Source organism: Hyperolius riggenbachi, chromosome 6 (genome assembly GCF_040937935.1).
Source record: "Hyperolius riggenbachi isolate aHypRig1 chromosome 6, aHypRig1.pri, whole genome shotgun sequence".
In the NCBI taxonomy this organism is placed as follows: Eukaryota; Metazoa; Chordata; class Amphibia; order Anura; family Hyperoliidae; genus Hyperolius; species Hyperolius riggenbachi.
In genome coordinates, this window is record NC_090651.1 from 321,583,316 (window position 1) to 321,607,386 (window position 24,071).

The window sequence follows — 24,071 nt, forward strand, 5'->3', positions numbered from 1 at the left end:
ACACAGCCTAAAGGAAGCCACAACAGATTGTATCTGAATCTGATCAGAGAGGGGTCTATTCCTTCCACTCACTGGACCTAGATTTTCAGTAGATTTCAGCATGCTGTTTTGCTCTGCATCTTGGTACCTGTGACTTCTGGGGCAGACTTGAATTCCTATTTAAGAAATAGTACCAGGAAGCTCAGGGATCAGCTCATTTTGGCACATGGCTCTGTGAGCCGAGCGCCGAAACTGGGCGCCCTATAGCAACAATGTCATGCTGCGCGGGGTGCATAATGGTAATTCGGGGCTCTGGCGGCTGCCAGACCCCAAATTACATCTCCCTCTGAGTTGCGACAACTCGGAGGGGGAATAGTATTTAACGCCCCCTCGGAGTTTAGCGGCAGCGGTGAGAGCCGTCATTCGGCTCTCACCACTAGAACTGAGCGGCGCCGATATCAGATGCACCCGGAAGCTCATGCTGTGAAACATATAGTATGTGTGTCCCTTCCCCTGCATGTAGCTACAAGGCCAATCTTCAGCATTGCGACTGCAACAGACGTGTTTAGGCTTGTAGACTGAGAAACAAATGCCGATCGACTAAAACAACCAAACTGAAAATAAAGAAATAAATCCTGGAGAAAATGGAAAGCTTATATGGCCTGGATCCTCCCCAGTGTATTGATAACCTGCCCGCCCTTCAGCCTCTCATAACACAAGAGCTGTTCCTAGACAGAGCTCACATGTAGGCGAGCCTCAGTTCATAGACAGCGCAGCACCATGCAGCCTCTGGGACTCCTATTCCTGCTCTGCAGTCTCATTGCTACAGGTAAGCTTCTGTTTACAGCACGAGAAAGCTCTGCACTTATACACAAGTTTTGAATCAAGATTATACCATTTATTGGCTAATTTAGAGGTAAGCTTTCGGCTATATAAACTTGGCATTCGGAGAAGAAACATTGTTTTGCAAACATAAATAAATGTCCTTAGGGCTCTTTCACATCAGCCAACGCGTGCAGGAGCCGTTCTCCTGCACGCGTTGTCTGCCTGCGGCGTGTCGTCGGGTATCTGCGGTGCGACGCAATCAGCGGCGGTATCTGGTAATTTAACCCGATGGAAAACTCCGGCTCGCGGGTGAGTTGGATGAAAAACTGCGCCCGGGTGCGTCGGAACCGCAACGCATCGAAACACAGCGTGGGGTGTGAAAGGTAAAATGAAAGTCTATGGACTTTCATTTTACCTTGGTTAACGCAAACATTAGCCGTTTGCCTTAACGCACAAAATCTGCCCAAGTGTGAAAGAGCCCTAAGAGGTCTTAATTACAACTTCATGAGGGTCTCACAGGGATGCTAGCTAATGTATGACAAATAGATAAGACCACTAGTTTGCTAAACCATTACATACCACAGACTGGGTGATGGGGACACATCGTAAATCCAGAGTTCAAAAGTAACTAGGCAAAGTAAAAACACTATTTGTTATAGCTGAAAGCTTACTTTTTGCTTACCTCTAAGCCAATAAACGGTATCACCCTGATTCAAAAGTTCTTGCTTTTGCTGATGGCTAACACCAGGGGCGTAGCAATAGGGGTTGCAGAGGTAGCGACCGCATCGGGGCCCTTGGGCCAGAGGGGCCCCCGAAGTGTCCTCTCTCAACTACAGTATTAGCTCTCTTTTGGTCCTGTGCTCATAATAATCACTTCTATAGATACTTTGAACAGTGGTAATCATTAACAAATTGTTTCCCATCCCCTTCTTGTACCTCTGACACTGTAGTTGCCATTGGCAGGTTTTATCAATTGTTATGTATAGAGCGCTTGGGGGGCCCCATTGTAAAACTTGCATCGGGGCCCACAGCTCCTTAGCTACGCCACTGGCTAACACGGTACAATACTCTACTGCTACCACTTACCCAGATACAGAGATGTGCACTTCACACCGCAGCAGAAATGAGATTGTGAGGGATGTGTTCATCATGACAAACAAGGGAATTCAGGTAGATTTTCTAGTTTGGATTGTTATTTTTCCCCATAAAAGTAAACTCGGGGGGAAAAAAAAAGTTTGATACTTACCTCAGCTGGGGGAAGCCTCTGTATGGCCCAGAAGCTTTTGCAGGCTTCTGAAACTCTTTGTTCTTCTGCTGAGAGCTGTTTTTCAATCTTAGACATTACAGGGGAAGATTGCTGGTGTCTGCGCTCCCCTGTGTGGATGAGTGTGGCCGCACTGTACAGATGTGTCTGCACCAGATCATGGAGCTGAGTGCACAGCTTTTTTCTCTGCTACCGGCCACAAAGAGGACGATGGTTGCAGCCGGTAGCAGAGGGGTCGAGCTATCCCCCTACTGATGTAAGTATGAAACTTTTTTTTTTTTAAGCTTCATGTTTCCCGTAAGGCTGGGTGCACACATAACAGAGCGTGAAAGGTCACGTTTTCTGGCATGTGCGGGGTTTTTTGTGTGCGTTTTTATTTGCTTTTTTTCCCCGCATATGCGATTTTATGCGTTTGCGGTTCACATATGTAATACGCATATATACGTTCTGTATGCGTTTTTAATGCGTTTTAATATTTTGATTTATGCAAATTACTAGGAAGACAACAGGAAGCGGAAATACATCACAAAACAATTTTTTAAAATAAAAACTGCATGGAAGACACATGAAAACTGCAAACCATTGCATTCCCATTGACTTTCATTATGTGCGTTTTTGATGCGTTTTTGAATAGCATGCAACAAAGCCAGCGTTTACAAAAACGCACGCATACAAAACACATATGCGTTTTTTCATGCGGCCCATAGACTTCCATTAGCGGCAAAAGCGCTGCACCCAGCCTCTAGGGAACATCAGGGAAAACTAACAGAGTGACCATTACTTACCCGGGGCTTCCTCCAGCCCCGGCAACCGATATGTCCCTCGCCGCAGCTCCAGTATCCTGGGATCCCCATCCTTGCCAGGTCGGCATCCGCTGCACCTGTGCGAGTGCCGCTGTCAATCATGCTCACTCTGGAGCGTTCTGCCTCTCAGAACGCTGCAGACCAAGTGAGCGCGTTTGACAGCGGCGCAGGCGCAGTGGAGGGTATCCCAGGACACCGGAGCTGCGGCGAGGGGCATATCGGCTGCCAGGGGCTGGAGGAAGACCCGGGTAAGTGAAGCTCATTTTGTTAGTTTTCCCTGATGTTACCTTTAAAGGAGAACTGTAAAGGTGCCCATATATTAATCGACTTGGTGGCCTATCGACAATCCGATTCGATAAATATAATTGAATGGGATAAAAATTGGTGCCGGCAAGAGCATGCCCAATCGATGATGAGACCAATTACGGACTGAAACTGGTCTCATGTATCTACTGGGCATGCTGGATTGGGTGCAGGGCGGTAACAGCATGCGATAATCGGGAATGACAGAAGATGTCATGTCAGCGTTATATAAATACTAAATAATAATAATAATAATTCTGAAGGATAGAGGCAGCATAACAGAAAGCTCTGGCTCCATAGGTTCAGACAATTCAGACTCCGCTTACAATTATTTTTATGCAATTAGGCAGTTGGTTTGCCATAGGCTTAAGGTGCGTACACACATGCGACTATAGTCGTTTGTAACGATCGTTCCCCGATCTTTACCAACGACGATCGTTACAAAAAAACGAACCACTGACTATTAAGGCAAACGACGAACGAGCCAAATCGCTACAAAAGAAAGTTCTGTCTCGGCGGATTTTAACCAACGACGATCGTTTGCAAAAGTAGTACATCGTTGGAAACGGTCGTTCGTACTAGGCTTGACATGCGCATTTCACTATTTCTTCCTGAAACTTCTCATGTTTATGCGCAGGCGCAATAGTTGCTTTACGTGATGTAACGTTCGTTCTAACGATCAGATCGTTACACACCTTTTAAAACTAACTTTACTTAGGTCGTTCTTTCATCAATTAAAAGTTCGTTCGTCGTTCTCAACGAACGATCGTTGTCGCATGTGTGTACGTAGCATTAGCCTGCTGGGATCTTCCGTGCTTGTGTTATAGTTATTATTGTTATTATATACAACCTAATTGCCACAGCAGCTGTAGCTGAAGTAATGTTGGACATGAATGTTTTGGATATGAAAGTGGGATCGGCAAAGTGTCCAACAATAACATCAGCTTTATGTCCTGATTGACATAAAAACACAGACATTAATGGTTTTGTTTATTTTTTCAGCTGTCAACTGCATTTAAAATGACCCAGAGACGGCGAAATCCATAGTTTTTTTTTTTTTACTTACCCGGGGTTTCCTCCAGCCCCAGAGGAATGGATGAGTCCCTCGCCATCCTCCTGTTGTCCCCCGTTTAGCGGTAATCAGCTCCGGTAACAGGCTCAGTGACGTCAGCTCGGGGTCTTCGTAGAAGGTCCGCGCATGCGCAGACGACCCGGCTGACTCAGACTGGAGCCGACTGAGCCATTTACCGGGCTGATGGCGGATGAACAGAGGGCAACGGGAGGACGGCGAGGGACGCATCCATGGTTATGGGGCTGGAGGGAGTCCCGGGTAAGTAAAAAAACTTTGGATGTTGCTGTCTCTGGGTCACTTTAACCACTTCACCACTGAGGGGTTTTACCCCTTGAGCACCAGAGCAATTTTCACCTTTCAGCGCTCCTTCCATTCATTCATCTATAACTTTATTATTACTTATCGCAATTAAATTAGGCTTTCTTTAGGCGGGACATTATGCCAAGAATTATTTTATTCTAAATGTGTTTTAATGGGAAAATAGGAAAAAATGTGGGAAAAAATCATTATTTTTTAGTTTTCGGCCATTATAGTTTTTAAATAATGCATGCTACTTTAATTAAAATCTATGAAATTTATTTGCCTATTTTTCCTGGTTATTACACCGTTTAAATTATATCCCTATCACAATATTTGGCGCAAATATTTTATTTGGAAATAAAGGTGCATTTTTTCAGTTTTGCGCCCATCCCTAATTACAAGCCCATAGTTTATAAAGTAACAGTGTTGTACCCTCCTGACATAAATATTTAAAGAGTTCAGTCCCTAAGGTAACTATTTATGTCTTTTTTTTTATTGTAATTTTTTTTTCTTTTTACTACACAAAAAATAAATAAATTGGGGAGTGTGGGAGGTAATGAGTTAATATATAGTGTAAAAGTATGTATTTGTATATGAAAAATGTTTTGGAAGTAGTTTTACTATTTGGCGACAAGATGGCCACAGTAATTTTTTGTAAATGCGTCCTATAAGCGTAGGAAGTACGCTTACAGGAAGTTCAATGAGGCAGGGAAACTTTTTTTTTTTTTTTTTTCACAATGACCACGCTGTTTCTCATAGAAGCAGCCGAAAAATAGCTGTAAAATATCCAATCTTATCAGTAAAGCAGAAAGGATTTCACAAAGAGTATTCAGCTCCTGTCTTCAGCTGGGAATCTATAGATACACAGTGCAGCAGCAGCAGTGCAGTGACTCAGATCCCGGGAGAATCGCAGTGCCGAGAAATGAAGACTGTTTAGAATAAACACTACTAAGGTGATGGAGAGCTAAACTATTAATTATCGTATTATGATGGAGACAAAGAAAACAGCTCACAAACAGGCTTATTCAATTAGGCAGAAAGCATTACACTGACTCCATGCATGGCACATCGGAACAGCCAAATTCTGATGTCATCGAAATTCGGTGTTCCACAGGCAAATACCGAATTTTAGGTTTAAATTTTTGTGTTTAGAAGGCATTCTCTATTGAAGTCCACGCGGTTTATAGTTCTGACGATGCGAAAAATTGGCTTTGGAAACGAATACTCGGCAAACAGTGACCCCAACAAAATGGCCACCGTTAGAGTGGCAGAACAAGCAGTTTTCCACATTGATCAGTGGTCCAGGGGACCATGACAGGGGATGCCCTGGTCCCCTGTGCCCCCCACTCATGTAAAAAAACACTAGCTCTGCCACTTTAGTGTGGCCTTCGGGGACCAGGGAATGTTGACATCACTATGGGCCGAAAATTCTTGTTTTAGAAGTCAATTTTCCTAGCCATTGTGTTAAAGGGAACCTTAACTGAGAAGGATATGGATGTTTCCTTTTAAACAATACCAGTTGCTTGGCAGTCCTGCTGATCTCTTTGGCTGCCATAGTGGCTGAATCCCACCTGAAACAAGCAAGCAGCTAATCCAGTCTGACTTCAGTCAGAGCACCTGATCCGCATGCTTGTTCAGGGGCTGTGGCTGAAAGCATTAGGGACGCAGGATCAGCAGGAGAGTCAGGCAACTGGTATTATTTTAAAAGGAAAAATCCATATCTTTCTCAGTTTACGTTCCCTTTAAAGTGTACCAGAGACGAGAAAAACAAAAGTTTTATACATACCTGGGGCTTCCTCCAGCCCCATGTGCGCGGATCGCTCCCACACCGCCGCCCTCCAATGCCCGCAGCTCAGGTACCGGGTCCTGTAACTTCCTCCAGTCACGGCCAGTCTGCACAAGAGAAGTGTCCCCTTTATGCATTTCTCCAGCGGCTGCCAGAGAGATACGTAAAGAGCGCACTTCCTCTTGTGCAACAGTAGTATGAGGTGGCTTTTGACCCCCCCCCCCCTTCCCGAATAACAGTAGTAGGTGCCTGTGTGCCCCTTCCCCAATGACCATATTAAGTGCCTGTGTGCCCCGCCCCCAGATGGCAGTATTAGGTGCCTGTGTGCCCCTCCCTCAGACAGCAATATTAGGTGCCTGTGTGCCCCTCCCTCAGATAGCAGTATTAGTTGCCTGTGTGCCCCTCCCTCAGATAGCAGTATTAGGTGCCTCTGTGCCCCTCCCTCAGACAGCAGTATTAGGTGCCTGTGTGCCCCTCCCTCAGACAGCAGTATTAGGTGCCTGTGTGCCCCTCCCTCAGACAGCAGTATTAGGTGCCTGTGTCCCCCTCCCTCAGACAGCAGTATTAGGTGCCTGTGTGCCCCTCCCTCAGACAGCAATATTAGGTGCCTGTGTGCCCCTCCCTCAGACAGCAGTATTAGGTGCCTGTGTGCCCCTCCCTCAGGCAGCAGTATTAGGTGCCTGTGTGCCCCTCCCTCAGACAGCAATATTAGGTGCCTGTGTGCCCCTCCCTCAGACAGCAATATTAGGTGCCTGTGTGCCCCTCCCTCAGATAGCAGTATTAGGTGCCTGTGTGCCCCTCCCTCAGATAGCAGTATTAGGTGCCTGTGTGCCCCTCCCTCAGATAGCAGTATTAGGTGCCTGTGTGCCCCTCCCTCAGACAGCAGTATTAGGTGCCTGTGTGCCCCTCCCTCAGACAGCAGTATTAGGTGCCTGTGTGCCCCTCCCTCAGACAGCAGTATTAGGTGCCTGTGTGCCCCTCCCTCAGACAGCAGTATTAGGTGCCTGTGTGCCCCTCCCTCAGACAGCAATATTAGGTGCCTGTGTGCTCCTCCCTCAGATAGCAGTATTAGGTGCCTGTGTGCCCCTCCCTCAGATAGCAGTATTAGGTGCCTGTGTGCCCCTCCCTCAGACACCAGTATTAGGTGCCTGTGTGCCCCTCCCTCAGACAGCAGTATTAGGTGCCTGTGTGCCCCTCCCTCAGATAGCAGTATTAGGTGCCTGTGTGCCCCTCCCTCAGACAGCAGTATTAGGTGCCTGTGTGCCCCTCCCTCAGACAGCAGTATTAGGTGCCTGTGTGCCCCTCCCTCAGACAGCAGTATTAGGTGCCTGTGTGCCCCTCCCTCAGACAGCAGTATTAGGTGCCTGTGTGCCCCTCCCTCAGACAGCAATATTAGGTGCCTGTGTGCTCCTCCCTCAGATAGCAGTATTAGGTGCCTGTGTGCCCCTCCCTCAGACAGCAGTATTAGGTGCCTGTGTGCCCCTCCCTCAGACAGCAGTATTAGGTGCCTGTGTGCCCCTCCCTCAGATAGCAGTATTAGGTGCCTGTGTGCCCCTCCCTCAGACAGCAGTATTAGGTGCCTGTGTGCCCCTCCCTAAGACAGCAGTATTAGGTGCCTATGTGCCCCTCCCTCAGATAGCAGTATTAGGTGCCTTTGTGCCCCTCCCTCAGACAGCAGTATTAGGTGCCTGTGTACTCCTCCCTCAGACAGCAATATTAGGTGCCTGTGTGCCCCTCCCTCAGACAGCAGTATTAGGTGCCTGTGTGCCCCTCCCTCAGACAGCAGTATTAGGTGCCTGTGTGCCCCTCCCTCATATAGCAGTATTAGGTGCCTGTGTACTGACCTGGTAAGTGGTGGTGAGAGGGTGAATTTACAAATATAGATAATTTTGTTGTGATAAGTAGTGATAAAGTTGTTGGGAATGAAATGTTAAAAATTGCTCTGGACCTAAAGGGGAAAAAACCCTTAGTGGTGAACTAGTTAGTGTACTGTGAGGCGACCAGTGTAATGTGATAACTGCGGGGCAGCATGAGACATGGATGTCAAAATCGAGGAGAAATCTAAACAAAGCATCCACGGTTTCTGTGAGACATGTGATTACTGCAGATAGCAGTATTAGGTGCCTGTGTGCCCCTCCCTCAGACAGCAGTATTAGGTGCCTGTGTGCCCCTCCCTCAGACAGCAGTATTAGGTGCCTGTGTGCCCCTCCCTCAGACAGCAGTATTAGGTGCCTGTGTGCCCCTCCCTCAGACAGCAATATTAGGTGCCTGTGTGCCCCTCCCTCAGACAGCAATATTAGGTGCCTGTGTGCCCCTCCCTCAGATAGCAGTATTAGGTGCCTGTGTGCCCCTCCCTCAGACAGCAATATTAGGTGCCTGTGTGCCCCTCCCTCAGATAGCAGTATTAGGTGCCTGTGTGCCCCTCCCTCAGACAGCAGTATTAGGTGCCTGTGTGCCCCTCCCTCAGACAGCAGTATTAGGTGCCTGTGTGCCCCTCCCTCAGACAGCAATATTAGGTGCCTGTGTGCCCCTCCCTCAGATAGCAGTATTAGGTGCCTGTGTGCCCCTCCCTCAGACAGCAATATTAGGTGCCTGTGTGCCCCTCCCTCAGATAGCAGTATTAGGTGCCTGTGTGCCCCTCCCTCAGATAGCAGTATTAGGTGCCTATGTGCCCCTCCCTCAGACAGCAGTATTAGGTGCCTGTGTGCCCCTCCCTCAGACAGCAATATTAGGTGCCTGTGTGCCCCTCCCTCAGACAGCAGTATTAGGTGCCTGTGTGCCCCTCCCTCAGATAGCAGTATTAGGTGCCTGTGTGCCCCTCCCTCAGATAGCAGTATTAGGTGCCTGTGTGCCCCTCCCTCAGACAGCTGTATTAGGTGCCTGTGTGCCCCTCCCTCAGATAGCAGTATTAGGTGCCTATGTGCCCCTCCCTCAGATAGCAGTATTAGGTGCCTTTGTGCCCCTCCCTCAGACAGCAGTATTAGGTGCCTGTGTACTCCTCCCTCAGACAGCAATATTAGGTGCCTGTGTGCCCCTCCCTCAGACAGCAGTATTAGGTGCCTGTGTGCCCCTCCCTCAGACAGCAGTATTAGGTGCATGTGTGCCCCTCCCTCATATAGCAGTATTAGGTGCCTGTGTACTGACCTGGTAAGTGGTGGTGAGAGGGTGAATTTACAAATATAGATAATTTTGTTGTGATAAGTTGTGATAAGTAGTGATAAAGTTGTTGGGAATGAAATGTTAAAAATTGCTCTGGACCTAAAGGGGAAAAAACCCTTAGTGGTGAACTAGTTAGTGTACTGTGAGGCGACCAGTGTAATGTGATAACTGCTGGGCAGCATGAGACATGGATGTCAAAATCGAGGAGAAATCTAAACAAAGCATCCACGGTTTCTGTGAGACATGTGATTACTGCAGTGCCAGAGCTGTGATTATCTTAATTGCTATGTTACAAATAAACACCTAGTTTGTTTCCAGGAATAAGGAGGGGGGGGGGGGGGGGGTCACTGGTATTACAAAACAAATTAGAGGCAGTATTTCAATTGAAAGACCTCTCATCACACCTTCTTAATCTAGTGATGTCATTATTGATTCCCCTATACTGTAAATGGACTTTAGTTTATTTAGTAGAATGCAGTAAACTATTTAGGATACCCACTTTTACATTAAATATCCTGGTGTCAGCATCAGAAACCGTTCCTATAGCTATAATGTATATTATTGTATATAGGTATGTAGCCCTGCCCTCCCACTGAGGCTTAGCCTAGGCTAATTATTATGCAAAAATCCCCCCGAGCATTCTGGGAAACTGACTATATTTTCTAGTAGCTTTAGATCTCTCAGTAAACAAACATTCAGCAGAGATAACCTGACAGTACGGGCTTGTGCACACTGCAGGCGTTTTCAGCCTTTTTTCACCCGCATGCGCTTTTTAAAAACGCCCCCCTGAACGCTTGTGCAATGAATGTCTATGAAAAGGTTCATATCAGCGCAGGTCGTGCACTGGGCGGACAGCAAAGCTGGGAAAATACTAAATAATTTGTAAATGAATCTTGTATACAACTCAGTAATTTTATTCATTATTTTATTTTAACTACGGTTACTCTTTAACATTAACATGTTGTTTCTCTTTGGCACACCAGGTTATTGCATCTCTTGCAAAAGCTGCTGGCACCTACAGGGGACCCCATGCAGCGGACCATCTGTGGACTGCTCTACAGGCGAAGTGTGTGTTGCTGGGCTCACTAATACGTTATTAAGTACGTTAAAGCTTATTCTTTACATAGGAACCATGTTATGTATTAAATTGAACTTATCAGGGTCACTTTAAAGGCAGGGCTGCAGAGTCGGTACAAAAATCATCCCACTCGGACTCCTCAGTTTATGAAACCAACGGCTTCAGGTACCCAAAAATTGCTGCAACTCCTCAACTTCGACTCCTTAGTCTAATCCTTACCAGGGCTGTGGAGTTAGTAAAAAAAACTGATTCAACTCCTTGACTATGACTCCACAGCCCTGCTTAAAGGACATGATATGGAGGCTTGATATGGAGGCTTTTATAGTTATTTCCTTTTAAACAATACCAGTTGCCTGACAGTACTGCTGATCTTTCTGGCATCAGTAGTGTCTGACTCAAACGTCACAAATAAGCATGTAGCTAATGCCTTCAGCCAATAAATCCGATTGGCTGAAGGCAAAGATAAAGACTGGGAGAAGGAAAAACAAGGCAGAGATAGGGATGGGAACAAAAGCAGTAAAGAAAGCTGAGGGGGTGTGGCGTCCATATACTCTAAATTGTTAGCATCTTCTAAACGCAATGACGTAGCTATATTCTATCATCACTCTAGTGCCACATCTGATAGCTGATTTCCGAGACTGAAAGTTCTATTGCGCATGTGTGACGCAATAGGGCTATGGCAAGACCTTAAAGAGAGCCCGAGGTGGGCTCATAAATTTGTTTTAAAAGTAGGCTACCTGATCCGGTGGGACTGAGCGGATCAGGTAGCCACAAAAACCGCCACTCTCCGCCGACCGCTCCTGTGGGCTACAAAGGCCAACTTTCACTTTCGTGACCTTTAGGGTCCTTTCACACCAAAGGGCTTTTTTGGCGTTTTAACGCCATGGCCAAAGTTGGCGTTTTCCTAGGTAAAATGAAAGTCCATAGACTTTCATTTTACCTTTCACACTTAATGCTGCGTTTTGGAGCATTGCGTTTTGAAGCTCCCAGGAGCTTTTTTAGGGCTGACCGCGGCGTTTCTCATTACAATTGATACTAATGTATTGGCGTTAAAATGCCTTGAAAACGCCTGCAGCCAAAACGCAGCGTTGTAGCCTTTTACCGCTGCCTGTAGTGTGAAAGAGCCCTTAGGTCACGAAGCTGAAATGAAAGACTGTCTCATTCACAGCATGCAGGGAGGCGGGGGAATGGCAGAGGGCGTGGCCAGGGAGAGAGAGCTGCCCAATGGAAGCTTTGGAAACCGTGTAGGAACCCTGCGTTTTGAACAGGGAATTCCTCTCCCCTGTGTTTACCTCAGAGATAGCGACAAATATGGTTGCTAATCTCGGGGGGCTATAATGCGGCAGTGGGGAGGACAAAGAGAGGTGGTTGGGGGACACAGAGTCATGTCATGAGGCAGAGAACATGCCTCCGTGTGCCATCTGCCCCCCATGAACCACCTCGGGTTCTCTTTAAGGAGATGCTAACATTTTAGGGAATACCCCCTTATCTCCCCTTTAGTAACTTATTCCTGCTACCGCACACCAGAGTGCTATCTGGTGCAATTATACTGAGCCAGTTTACTCTCATTCCTGCTGCTTCTTATGTGCTGCTCAGGGGTGTAACTAGAAATCACTGGGCCCCCATGCAAAACTTTGGATGGAGAACACACACACACAAGTATAGGTGCCCCCAGTATAGCCAGGTATAGCTGCTCCTAGTATAGCCTGGTATAGGTGACCCAAATATAGCTCAGGCATTAAAGTGGACCTGAACTCAGAACTTCCTCTCTGCTCTAAAAGATATGCAACAGCATAATAACCTTAAAGGATACCCGAAGTAACATGATGAGATAGGCATGTGTTTGTACAGTGCCTAGCACACAAATAACTATGCTGTGTTCCTTTTTTTGTTCTCTGCCTGAAAGAGTTAAATTTCGGGTATGTAAGTGTCTCAGACAGGAAGTGACTACAGTGTGACCCTCACTGATAAGAAATTCCCCTTTTTACCTCTTTCTTTCTCCCAGAAGCCATGTTCTGCTAGGAAAGTGTTTTATAGTTGGAATTTCTCATCAGTAAGGGCCACACTGTAGTCACTTCCTGACTGAGTCAACCACTTACATACCTGAAATTTAACTCTTTCAGGCAGAGAAAGAAAAAAAAGCAACACAGCATAGTTATTTGTGTGCTAGGCACTGTACATACACATGTCTGTCTCATCATGTCACATGTCACTTCGGGTATCCTTTAAATAAAAATAATTTGTTTGTTACAGCTGATACAAATCCTGCAATAAATCTGCAGTGTGTCTACTTCCTGCTTTCATGGAAGCAGACATAGGGTTAACATCCTGTGTTTACAAATGAGTTACTCTGCCATGGCAGAGGAGATTCCTGAGCTGACACAGCTGAGAGAACAAATTACAATGGTGATTAGTCACAGATGAAGGTGGATGAGACAGGCTAAACTCTCTAAATACATAAAGGGTGCATTTCTCTCTGTTTTCCTTCTGTCCTGTGTCTACTTTAAAGAGTACACCAAAGTAATTTTGACTTTATCATTTTAACAAAATGCCATTTGAGTTTCTAGGCAGTTTTACGCATTCATGAAACTTACTGCACATTGATTTAAGTGGATACTTTTCCCCTTATCCGTAAATTTCAAAACCACTTAAAGAGAACCCAAGGGCAGATGAGGGGCAGATGGGACATGGAGGAATGTTCTCTGTCTCATAACATGCCTGTTTCCCCACACTGCTGCTCACTGCCACCCCCCCCCCCCCCCACCCACTGCCGCGCTATAGCCCCCCAAGACTAGCAACATTATTTGTGGCCATCTCAGAAGTAAACACAGGGGAGAGAGATTCCCTGCTCAAAACGTTCCTATAAGGTCTTCAGAGCTGCCATTAGGCAGCTCTCTCTCCCTGGCTGCGCCCATGGCCCACAGGAGCGGCAGGGAGTGGCAGTTTTTGCGTCTACCTGATACGCTCAGCCCCCCAGATCAGGTAGCCTACTGTTTTTTTATCTGACCTCCCCAGTAGAATGATTTGACTTGCAGGTCGAATGTGGCCTCTATCTTTGTAAATAATTGTGTCCCCAAGTACTTCCAACGACAGGGGCGTAGCAATAGGGGGTGCAGAGGTAGCGACCGCATCGGGGCCCTTGGGCCAGAGGGGCCCCAAAGGGCTCTCCCTCAAATACAGTATTAGCTCTCTATTGATCCTGTGCTCATAATAATCACTTCTATAGATACTTTGAATAGTGGTAATCATTAACAAACTGTTCCCCATCCCCTTCTTGCACCTCTGACACTGTAGTTGCCATTGGCAGGTTTTGGTGCGCTGTATCAATTGTTATGTATAGAGTGCTTGGGGGGGCCCCATTGTAAAACTTGCATCGGGGCCCACAGCTCCTTAGCTACGCCACTGTCCAACGACAAGCTGATCTGTACGATGCACACGGGAATCTGCGTTCGTGCCTGCACAGTATGGATGCGCCCTTCTTTGGAAACGCTCAGAGACTGGATTTATACATTTTGTGCCCCTAGGCCGAGTATGTTGTGGCTTTCCTGTGCAGCTGCGCCCCTCCCATTCCATGTGCCGTCCCCTCTTCCATGTGTCAGAAGAAACAACTGAGCATATCAAAATATAACTGTTCACAATAATAAGGCGATTAAAGATCCATTACCAAGAAAAGAGCCCAAAAAGTGAAAGAAATCAATGTACTACCATAACAGTACCAAAGAACATTAAAACATTTAAAACATCCCCACAAACTGATTATAGGCCCAGTGCACACCGAGCAGATTTGGATGCAATCCGCCGGCCGCATCCGCCTGTAAATTCGCTTGGCTAATGTATTTTAATGGGCTGGTGCACACCGGCGGTTTGAGGTTTGTAGCAAACCACAAAAGCGCCTCCTGCTGCATGGTTGTGGTTTGCTAAAAACCTCAAACCGCCGGTGTGCACCAGCCCATTGAAATACAATAGCCAAGCGGATTTACAGGCGGATGCGGCCGGCGGATCGCATCCAAATCCGCTCGGTGTGCACTGGGCCAAATCTCTAAAAATCCGCACCAAAAACCGCTAGCGTTTTGTGGATCTGCTAGCGGTTTTGGTGTGCAGTGCACTGGGCCATAATCAGAATCCCTGGTGTCCTATTTCACAAGATAATATACCGTAATTGTCCATGACAAAAAAGTCTATGGGCCTGATTCACAAAGCGGTGCAAACGTTTTCGCGGACTTTTGCGCGCGCAATTTGCCGCGATCGCGCGAATCGCGGCAAATTGCGCGCGAAAAAGTTTGCACCGCTTTGTGAATCAGGCCCTATATCTATACAGGCTCACCTTCATGGTAGCAAAATAAAAAGTGCAAAGTGCCACATACACAATCCCTGTGCAATTACTGAATAATTAGGAAAAAACACTCAGTGTTTATAAATCCTTCGAAAAAAAAAAATCACAGCGCAAAAAAACATCCAGGAACGATTGGGGCTAAAAAAAATGCCATCAGAAAAGTGCATGGCTGTTGCACGGATGTCCCACAGGCAGAGTCGGACAGTGGGCAGCAGTACGGATCTCCGACAGCTTGGTTCCCAGATTCTGCAGACATCTCTTCTGGGCTTCTCCCCCTAGTGTCTGAGAAGGAATCCGAAGCTAGAGCTCCCAGCGTCTGCTTCTCGGATGCTAGGTGGAAGAAACACCAGCTACAGAGGATGTCTCCAGATTTGGAGAGTGGATGGAGGGGATGAGTAGCTCCTCCCGCTGTGCTACTCTGCGGGGGATCAGGGGGGAGGAACAGTGAGGACACACACAACACAATGATTCATGTTTCCTATGAAGGCTTCACAGCTTGTTACTACAACACCCAGCATACCCCATAGAGACACCACAGCACCCAGTATGTCCCATAGAGTCAACACAGTACCCAGTTGCCTGTTTGTTGATTATTCAAAGCGCTCAGGCTAGCAATCACATTGACTAACAACAGAGTGCGCTTACACCCGAGTACAGCAATACTCCACAGATTGTAATAAAAGTCCAGCGCACATCTTCACATAAGAACTGATTTACAACCAATCAAAGTCCAAACCAAATGCTAGTGCTTCAATCTTCTAATTTTCCACCACCAGAGATCACCAATATAAAACACACTCACCAGACACAGTGCGACCACTGTTAGACTGGTCAGTCAGCGCCCACCTCCAGGATACCCCAGTACTTCAGGTCCTGGTCTCTCCAATTCCCAGCTCGACTGATTTTGTTTTATGGACCACCCACGCAACGGGCAGAGAAGAAGGCCCAAGCCCTTTGGTGTTGTTGACAGATGTTACAGGCAACTAGAGATGGGCTGAACGGTTCGCCGGCGAACGGTTCCAGGCGAACATCGGGTGGTTCGCCTTCGCCGGCGAAGGCAAACTTTCCCGGAAGTTCGATTCGCCCTATGATGCTCTATGAGGGTCAACTTTGACCCTCTGCATCACAGTCAGCAGGCGCATTGTAGCCAATCCGGCTATACTAAGCCATGGAGCCCCACCCCCCCCTTATATAAGGCAGGCTCCGGCGGCCCCACTCGTGTGCCTGCTAGAGACAGAATAGGGACAGCTGCTGCAGACTTGTTCTCCTAGGGACAGATTAGTCAGGCTCTTGCCTTCTTATCTTGCTTAGCTGAATCTTATTGCTATAATAGCGCCCCAGAAAAGCTCTTTTCAGAGCTCATCCTGCTCATGTGATCAATTTTTTTTTTCTGTGTTTGAAACTGACACTTGTGTTTTTTAGACAGCATTGCTAATTCATACTGTGTGTCCCACTGCCAGCAGCAGCACATTCAGTGACTACCTGTGTGTGTGAGACACTTGTGTTTTTTAGACAGCATTGCTAATTCATATTGTGTGTCCCACTGCCAGCAGCAGCAGCACATTCAGTGACTACTACCTGTGTGTGTGAGACACTTGTGTTGCTTAGACAGCATTGCTAATTCATAATGTGTGTGTCCCACTGCCAGCAGCCCACCAGCATTCAGCAGCACATTCAGTGACACCTGTGTGTGTGACAGGGAGCTGCACATTGTACTACCTACCCAGTACTGCATTTACCTACTACTAGTACCTGTTGTGTTTAGTTAACCCACCTCATCACTGCATACACCTACGTTTGTGTTGAGTGAACCCACTTCGCTGCACATAACTACCTTTTGTGTTGAGTGAACTTGCCTCACTGCATATAACGACCTTTTAAGTTGAGTGAACTCACCTCACTGCATATCTACCTTTTCTGTAGAGTGAACTCACCTCACTGCATATAACTACCTTTGTGTTGAGTGAACTCAGCGGACTGCATCTGACTACCTGTTGTGTTTAGTGAACTCACCTCACTGCATATATAACTACCTTTGGGTTGAGTGAACTCACCTCACTGCATATCTACCTTTTCTGTTGAGTGAACTCACCTCACTGCATATAACTACGTTTGTGTTGAGTGAACTCAGCTGACTGCATCTAACTACCTGTTGTGTTCAGTGAACTCACCTCACTGCATATATAACTACCTTTGGGTTGAGTGAACTCACCTCCCTGCATATATAGCTACCTTTGGGTTGAGCGAACTCACCTCACTGCATATCTACCTTTTCTGTTGAGTGAACTCACCTCACTGCATATACCTAGCTTCCCCCCGAGATGGACAAAATGGACAAACCAGGTAGGGGAAGAGGTAGAGGAAGACCCAGAGAAAGGCCACCTGGCACTGGCAGGTCTGTGCGAGGTGGTGTTGCTGTGATTTCGTGCGGACCTGGACCAAAGTACAGTGCTCAGAAGAAGGCACGTGCCATCACTTTCCAAAATTGTTAGGACGTGCTTGAGTATTTAACACAGAAGACCTCATCTCCCGCAGCCAGTGCTACCAGCGCTAGTACAAGCACCACATCCGCTGCATTTGACACTTCGCAGGAGTTATTTGGTGGTGGTGGTGGTGAAATCACTGATTCACAGCCACTACTGCAACAAGAAGAAGGCGCAGGTACACCACCTCATACGTCTGAGTTAGGTGGCGATAGTATGGACGTAATGTGTGAGGAGGGGCATGATGAACCACCTGAAGTTGGTGCAGTCGTGGAGTTGTCTGAGGAAAGCGAAGCTGGGCAGGAGGATTATGATGACGATTATACGGAAGCCACGTATGTTCCCAATAGAGGAGGTGACCAGGGGGACAGTTCAGAGGGGGAGCCAGAGAGGAGTAGGAGGAGACGACTCCATGATAGAAGCAGAGGGAGCTCGTCCTCAGAAACAGCTGGGGGCAGTGTCCGGCGCCATGTATCGCCAGCTATGGCCAGCCAGCCAACATGCCCTTCAACGTCAGCTGCTGATGCCACCGTAGCACCATCACCCCAGGGGGGCTCAGCGGTTTGGAAATTTTTTAACGTGTGTGTGTCTCAGATCGGAGCAAAGCCATCTGTTGTCTCTGCCAGCAAAAATTGAGCCGTGGAAAGACCAACTCTCACGTAGGGACAAGTGCCTTACGAAGGCACCTGGAGAGAAGGCACAAACAGCTATGGGAAGAACACCCCTCAAAAGACAAGCCACCCTCCTTCTCCTCTTCCTCCTTCAGGTGCATCGTCTTCATCCGCTTTCTCCCTTGAACCTTCACAGCCACCCTCCTTCACACCGCCTCTGCCCTTGAGCGGTTCCTGCTCCTCTGCCCATAGCAGTAGCCAGGTGTCCGTGAAGGAAGTCTTTGAGCGGAAGAAGCCAATTTCGGCCAGTCACCCTCTTGCCCGGCGTCTGACAGCTGGTGTGGCGGAACTATTAGCTCGCCAGCTATTACCATACAAGCTGGTGGAGTCAGAGGCTTTCCGTAAATTTGTGGCCATTGGGACACCGCAGTGGAAGATATCAGGCCGCACTTATTTTTCATGAAAGGCCATACCCAAACTGTACCGTGCAGTTCAGAGGCAAGTGGTGTCATCTATTGCGAAGAGCGTTGGGTCAAGGGTCCACCAGACCACGGATGCCTGGTCTGCCAAGCATGGGCAGGGCCGCTACATTACGTACACAGCCCATTGAGTCAACCTGGTGACCGATGGCAGCAAGCAGGGAGTACGTGTCTGTGCAGCGGACCGACTTGTCACACCTCCACGGCTTGCAGGCAGGCCTCCTGCCACCTCCTCTCCTTCTCCTCCAGCTACATCCTCTTCGCTGTCAACCTCCTCCTCCTCAGCTGAGTGTCAGTTGAACTCTAGCAGTGCTGCCATCTCCTCTTCCTCTCCAGCTACACAGCCCCATCTCCCCAGAGCCTACGCTGCATGCCAGGTACGACGGTGTCACGCAATTTTAGACATGTCTTGCCTCAAAGCGGAGAGTCACACTGGAGCAGCTCTCCTGGCTGCTCTTAACAAACAGGTGGAGCAATGGCTGACCCCGCACCAGCTGGAGATCGGCAATGTGGTGTGTGACAACGGCAGCAATCTCCTTTCCGCTTTGAATTTGGGAAAGCTGACACATGTACCCTGCATGGCACATGTGCTGAATCTGGTCGTGCAAAGATTTGTCTCAAAGTACCCAGGCTTAGAGGACATCCTGAAGCAGACCAGGAAGTTGTGTGGGCATTTCAGGTGGTCTTATACGCCATGGCACGTTTTGCGGACATTCAGCAGAAAAACAACTTGCCGGTGAGACGCTTGATATGCGATAGCCCGACTCGCTGGAATTCCACCATGCTCATGTTCTCTCACCTGCTAGACCACGAGAAAGCCATCACCCAGTACCTGTACAACTACAGTAGAAGGACACAATCTGGGAAGATGGGGATGTTGTGGCCCAACAGCTGGACACTGATGCGAAATGCATGCAGGACCATGCGGCCGTTTGAGGAGGTGACCAACCTGGTGAGTCGTGCTGAAGGCACCATCAGCGACTTGATCCCCTACGCCTACTTCCTGGAGCGTGCCGTGCGTAGAGTGGTGGATGAAGCTGTGGAGGAGCGGGAACAGGAACAGCTACGGCAGGAGGAGTCGTGGGACCAATTTTCAGCCGAACCACAGGTTTCCTCAACACCTGCGGCACCACAGAGGGGGGAGGAGGAGGAAGAAGAGGAGTCGTGTGGGGAAGGAGAGGAGTCAGATTTGGATGATTATGAGGAAGGTGTTTCTGTGGAGGAGGAAGAGGCGGCAGCGGCAGAAGAACAACCGCAGCAGCCATCACAGGGGGCTTCTGCTGCTCCACGTTCCCGTGGTATTGTTCGTGGCTGGGGGGAGGAAGAGGAGTTGCGTGACGTCACTGTGGAAGAGCAAGAGGAGATGGAGAGTACGTCTGGATCTGACTTTGTGCAGATGGCCTCTTTCATGTTGTCCAGCCTGTTGAGGGACCCCCGTATCAAAAAACTCAAGGCGAATGACCTGTACTGGGTGGCCACGCTACTAGACCCTCGGTACAGGCACAAAGTGGCAGACCTGTTAGCAACTCAACACAAGGCGGAAAGGATGCAGCACTTGCAGAACAAGCTGTCAATGATGCTTTACAATGCATTTAAGGGTGATGTGACAGTACAACACAATAAAGGTACCACTGGCAGTATTCCTCCTCCTCCTCACCAGTCCACGCAGGCAAGGACAGGACGCTCCAGAGATCTCGGGGTGATGTCGGACCTGTGGACATTCTTTAGTCCAACGCCTCGCAGTAGCCCTTCAGGGATCCACCCTCCACCAACGCCTGGACCGGCAGGTAGCCGACTACCTGGCCTTAAGTGTGGATGTACACACTGCGACTGCGAGCAGTGACGATGAACCCTTGCTCTACTGGTTGCGCATGCTTGACCTGTGGCCAGAGCTGTCCCAATTTGCCATACAACTGCTCTCTTGCCCTGCCGCAAGCGTCCTGTCAGAAAGGACCTTCAGTGCAGCTGGAGGCATTGTCACTGAGAAGAGAAGTCTCCTAAGTCATGACAGTGTTCAGTACCTGACCTTTATCAAAATTAACGAGGCATGGATCCCTGAGGGCTATTGCACGACCGAAGACTAAGTCAGTTCCCACACACATCATCTCTGCCTGCAGGCCGCTTAACTGCCTTCTCCGCCACCACCACCAGGGTCCAAGACTCTAGGCGGTTTCCAGAATTTTTAAGGCCGCTGCTAGCAGCGGCCGCTATACTAATTTTTCTGGGGCGTGCACATGCCTGCCTAATTTTTCTGGCTGAACTGCAGGCGGCTGCAACAAAAAAACAAAAGGCATGTACATGTGCCCACCCCCCTTCGTGATCATTACCTTGCAGCGGTGAAGGGGCTTGCGTATCACAATGAAGAAATGACCGCCGGCTATATGAGTGTCTCGGGTGGGGGTGGCACACCAAAAATAATAAGGTCGTTGTTTCATTGTGGTCAGACCAAATTTGATCAGCTGGACAGTCACTGTTCTGTCATTCAGCTACATCAGCCGGGCGACCATATGGGCTGAAAAGCCACCATCACCTGCACTCTTGTCATGGTGCGCACCAGTCCAGCACGCCCGTCACTACACAAACGGCTGTTTGCAGTCACTGCATACCTTTCACTGCATCTGTGACTTCACATTATACCCGGCAGTCAGTGCATAACTTGCACTTGAATGGATACAGTTTTAAATAATTGAAAAATACAACCATCTACATTTTCAAACAATTGAAAAATACAACCATCTACATTTTCAAACAATTTAAAAATACAACCATCTACATTTTAAAACAATTTAAAAATACAACCATCTACATTTTAAAACAATTTAAAAATACAACCATCTACAGTTTCAAACAATTGAAAAAAAAGGCAAAAAACTTGCCCTCCGTAAAACATTCTTGGCAAATGCTTTTGACTTGGTTTGTCTTCCGCCGGGTCAAGGGTCCATCTGATCACAGATGCCTGGTCTGCAAAGCACGGTCAGGGCAGCTACAGCATGGGTCTCAGCAGGCTCCCACTTCGGGCCGGAATCCAACCTTCATTCCCCGTCCATTACCCGTGGTGACAATGTCAGACTTGCCCGCCTCCATATGATTCTCGTGAAAGGAATGTGGTGTCATCTTTGCCCACCATAACTGGTTCTCGTTAAAGGATTTAAAGTACATTCATTTCAAATACAGCAAGCCCTCGATAGTCCTCCTGTATTGTTATTTTTGGTCACTACCTCGGGGCGGGCATGCCTGCCTGCTGCCCTCCTTGCCTGGATGTGTGGTGGGAGCCGTTTGTTAGGCTACAACTCCGGACCGGAATCACACCAGGAAGGGTTCCCCCGCCATTAGCCATGGTCAGTGGTCACGATGGCAGACTTGACCTCCATAACAGATTCTCGCCGGAGACCAACCTGGTGAATCGCAGTGAAGGCACCATCAGACTTTCCCTCCACAACGGATTCCCGTTAAAGGATTTAAAGTTGATTCATTACAATTAGGGCCTCAAAAGGTCCTCCTGAGTCCTGTATTGTTATTTTTGGTCACTACCTCGGGGCGGGCGTGCATTCCTGCCTGCTGCCCTCCTTGCCTGGATGTGTGGTGGTAGCCGTTTCTCAGGCTCCAACTCCGGAACGCAATACAACCATCTACATTTTCAAACAATTGAAAAATACAACCATCTACATTTTCAAACAATTTAAAAATATAACCATCTACATTTTAAAACAATTTAAAAATACAACCATCTACATTTTCAAACAATTTAAAAATACAACCATCTACAGTTTTAAACAATTGAAAAAAAAGGCAAAAAACGTACCCTCCGTAAAACATTCTTTGCAAATGCTTTCGACTTGGTTTGTCTTCCGCTGGGTCAAGGGTCCATCTGATCACAGATGCCTGGTCTGCAAAGCACGGTCAGGGCAGCTACAGCATGGGTCTCAGCAGGCTCCCACTTCGGGCCGGAATCCAACCTTCATTCCCCGCCCATTACCCGTGGTGACAATGTCAGACTTGCCCGCCTCCATATGATTCTCGTGAAAGGAATGTGGTGTCATCTTTGCCCGCCATAACTGGTTCTCGTTAAAGGATTTAAAGTACATTCATTTCAAATACAGCAAGCCCTCGATAGTCCTCCTGTATTGTTATTTTTGGTCACTACCTCGGGGCGGGCGTGCATGCCTGCCTGCTGCCCTCCTTGCCTGTGTAGTGGTAGCCGTTGCTCAGGCTCCACACCGGATTCCATCCCTCATTCCCCGGCCATTACCCGGGGTCACAAATGGCAGACTTGCCCGCCTCCATATGATTCTCGTGAAAGGAATGTGGTGTCATCTTTGCCCGCCATAACTGGTTCTCGTTAAAGGATTTAAAGTACATTCATTTCAAATACAGCAAGCCCTCAATAGTCCTCCTGTATTGTTATTTTTGGTCACTACCTCGGGGCGGGCGTGCGTGCCTGACTGCTGCCCTACTTGGATGTGTAGTGGTAGCCGTTGCTCAGGCTCCACACCGGATTCCATCCCTCATTCCCCGGCCATTACCCGGGGTCACAATGCCAGACTTGCCCGCCTCCATAGGATTCTCATTGTAGCGGTACTAAACAAGTACCGCTACAAGTAGAAAATGTAATTTAAAAACAAAACGTAAGCTTTTTAACAATGCCATGGAAAGTTGAGAAGGCAGTCACACATTACCTGACATCACTGAGTGAGGAAGAGCAATCTCGCCATGTTGCGCAGTAGTCCAGCATGGCCGTCACTACACAAACAGCTGGTAACTTGCGGTGCGTTACACAGTTAGTTTGGTGCGTCAGTGTGAAGCAGTACTCTAATTACACTACCTGATTGATGTATACACATGCAAGATGTTTGAAAGCACGTTAGGCCTGCAATTTAGCATTCAATGTGATTTCTGCCCTTAAAACGCTGTTTTGCTTCACATCCAGATTTTTCCCCGGGACTTTTGGCGTGTATCCCACTCCGCCATGCCCCCCTCCAGGTGTTAGACCCCTTGAAACATCTTTTCCATCACTTTTGGGGCCAGCATAATTTTTTCTATTTTTCAAAGTTCGCCTCCCCATTGAAGTCTATTGCGGTTCGCGAACTTTTCCGCGAACCGAACCTTCCACGAAAGTTCGCGAACCCGGTTCGCGAACCTAAAATCGGAGGTTCTGCCCATCACTACAGGCAACCCTCTTATGCCTGGGACTCAGGAGCTGAGGTGGGTTGTCCATGACCTTACCACAAGGCCTTCACTCAGAGGGGCCTGGGCTTAGGTTTCTCAGTGCTGCTGTCAGAGTTCACCTAGCTTTGATCTCCCGAGGGAGTGACGAAACTAGTCGAGCGGGGAATTGGACGGACCAGGAACTAAGCAGCGGCGGTATGGAACGCCGGAGCGTGGAATCCTCATTCAGCCCGACTTGGGAACGGAGGGGGGGGGGGGGGGGAGAGCCCGTAATAAAACTCTGTGCCCTCTATACTACAAATGACATGTGAGTGGAATATTTTAATAAAGTTTTAGAGATTTTAAACGGTATCATGCTATGAGAAGCTTCTGTTTGAGGTACTGGAGATGCACTATTTGGGCATGTGCACCTGGACATGAAATGAATGCA

The 24,071-nt window shown here is 48.0% G+C and overlaps 1 long non-coding RNA gene across 1 annotated transcript in view; it reads left to right on the forward strand.

The window, feature by feature from the left end:
- The first annotated feature begins 732 nt into the window (after positions 1–732).
- Positions 733–24,071, forward strand: part of LOC137522878 (uncharacterized) — a 28,837-nt gene continuing 5,498 nt past the window's right edge. The window contains exons 1-2 of the long non-coding RNA XR_011022470.1: positions 733–808; positions 10,475–10,591. This is a non-coding gene — a long non-coding RNA (uncharacterized lncRNA). The remainder of the gene's footprint in view (positions 809–10,474; positions 10,592–24,071) is intronic.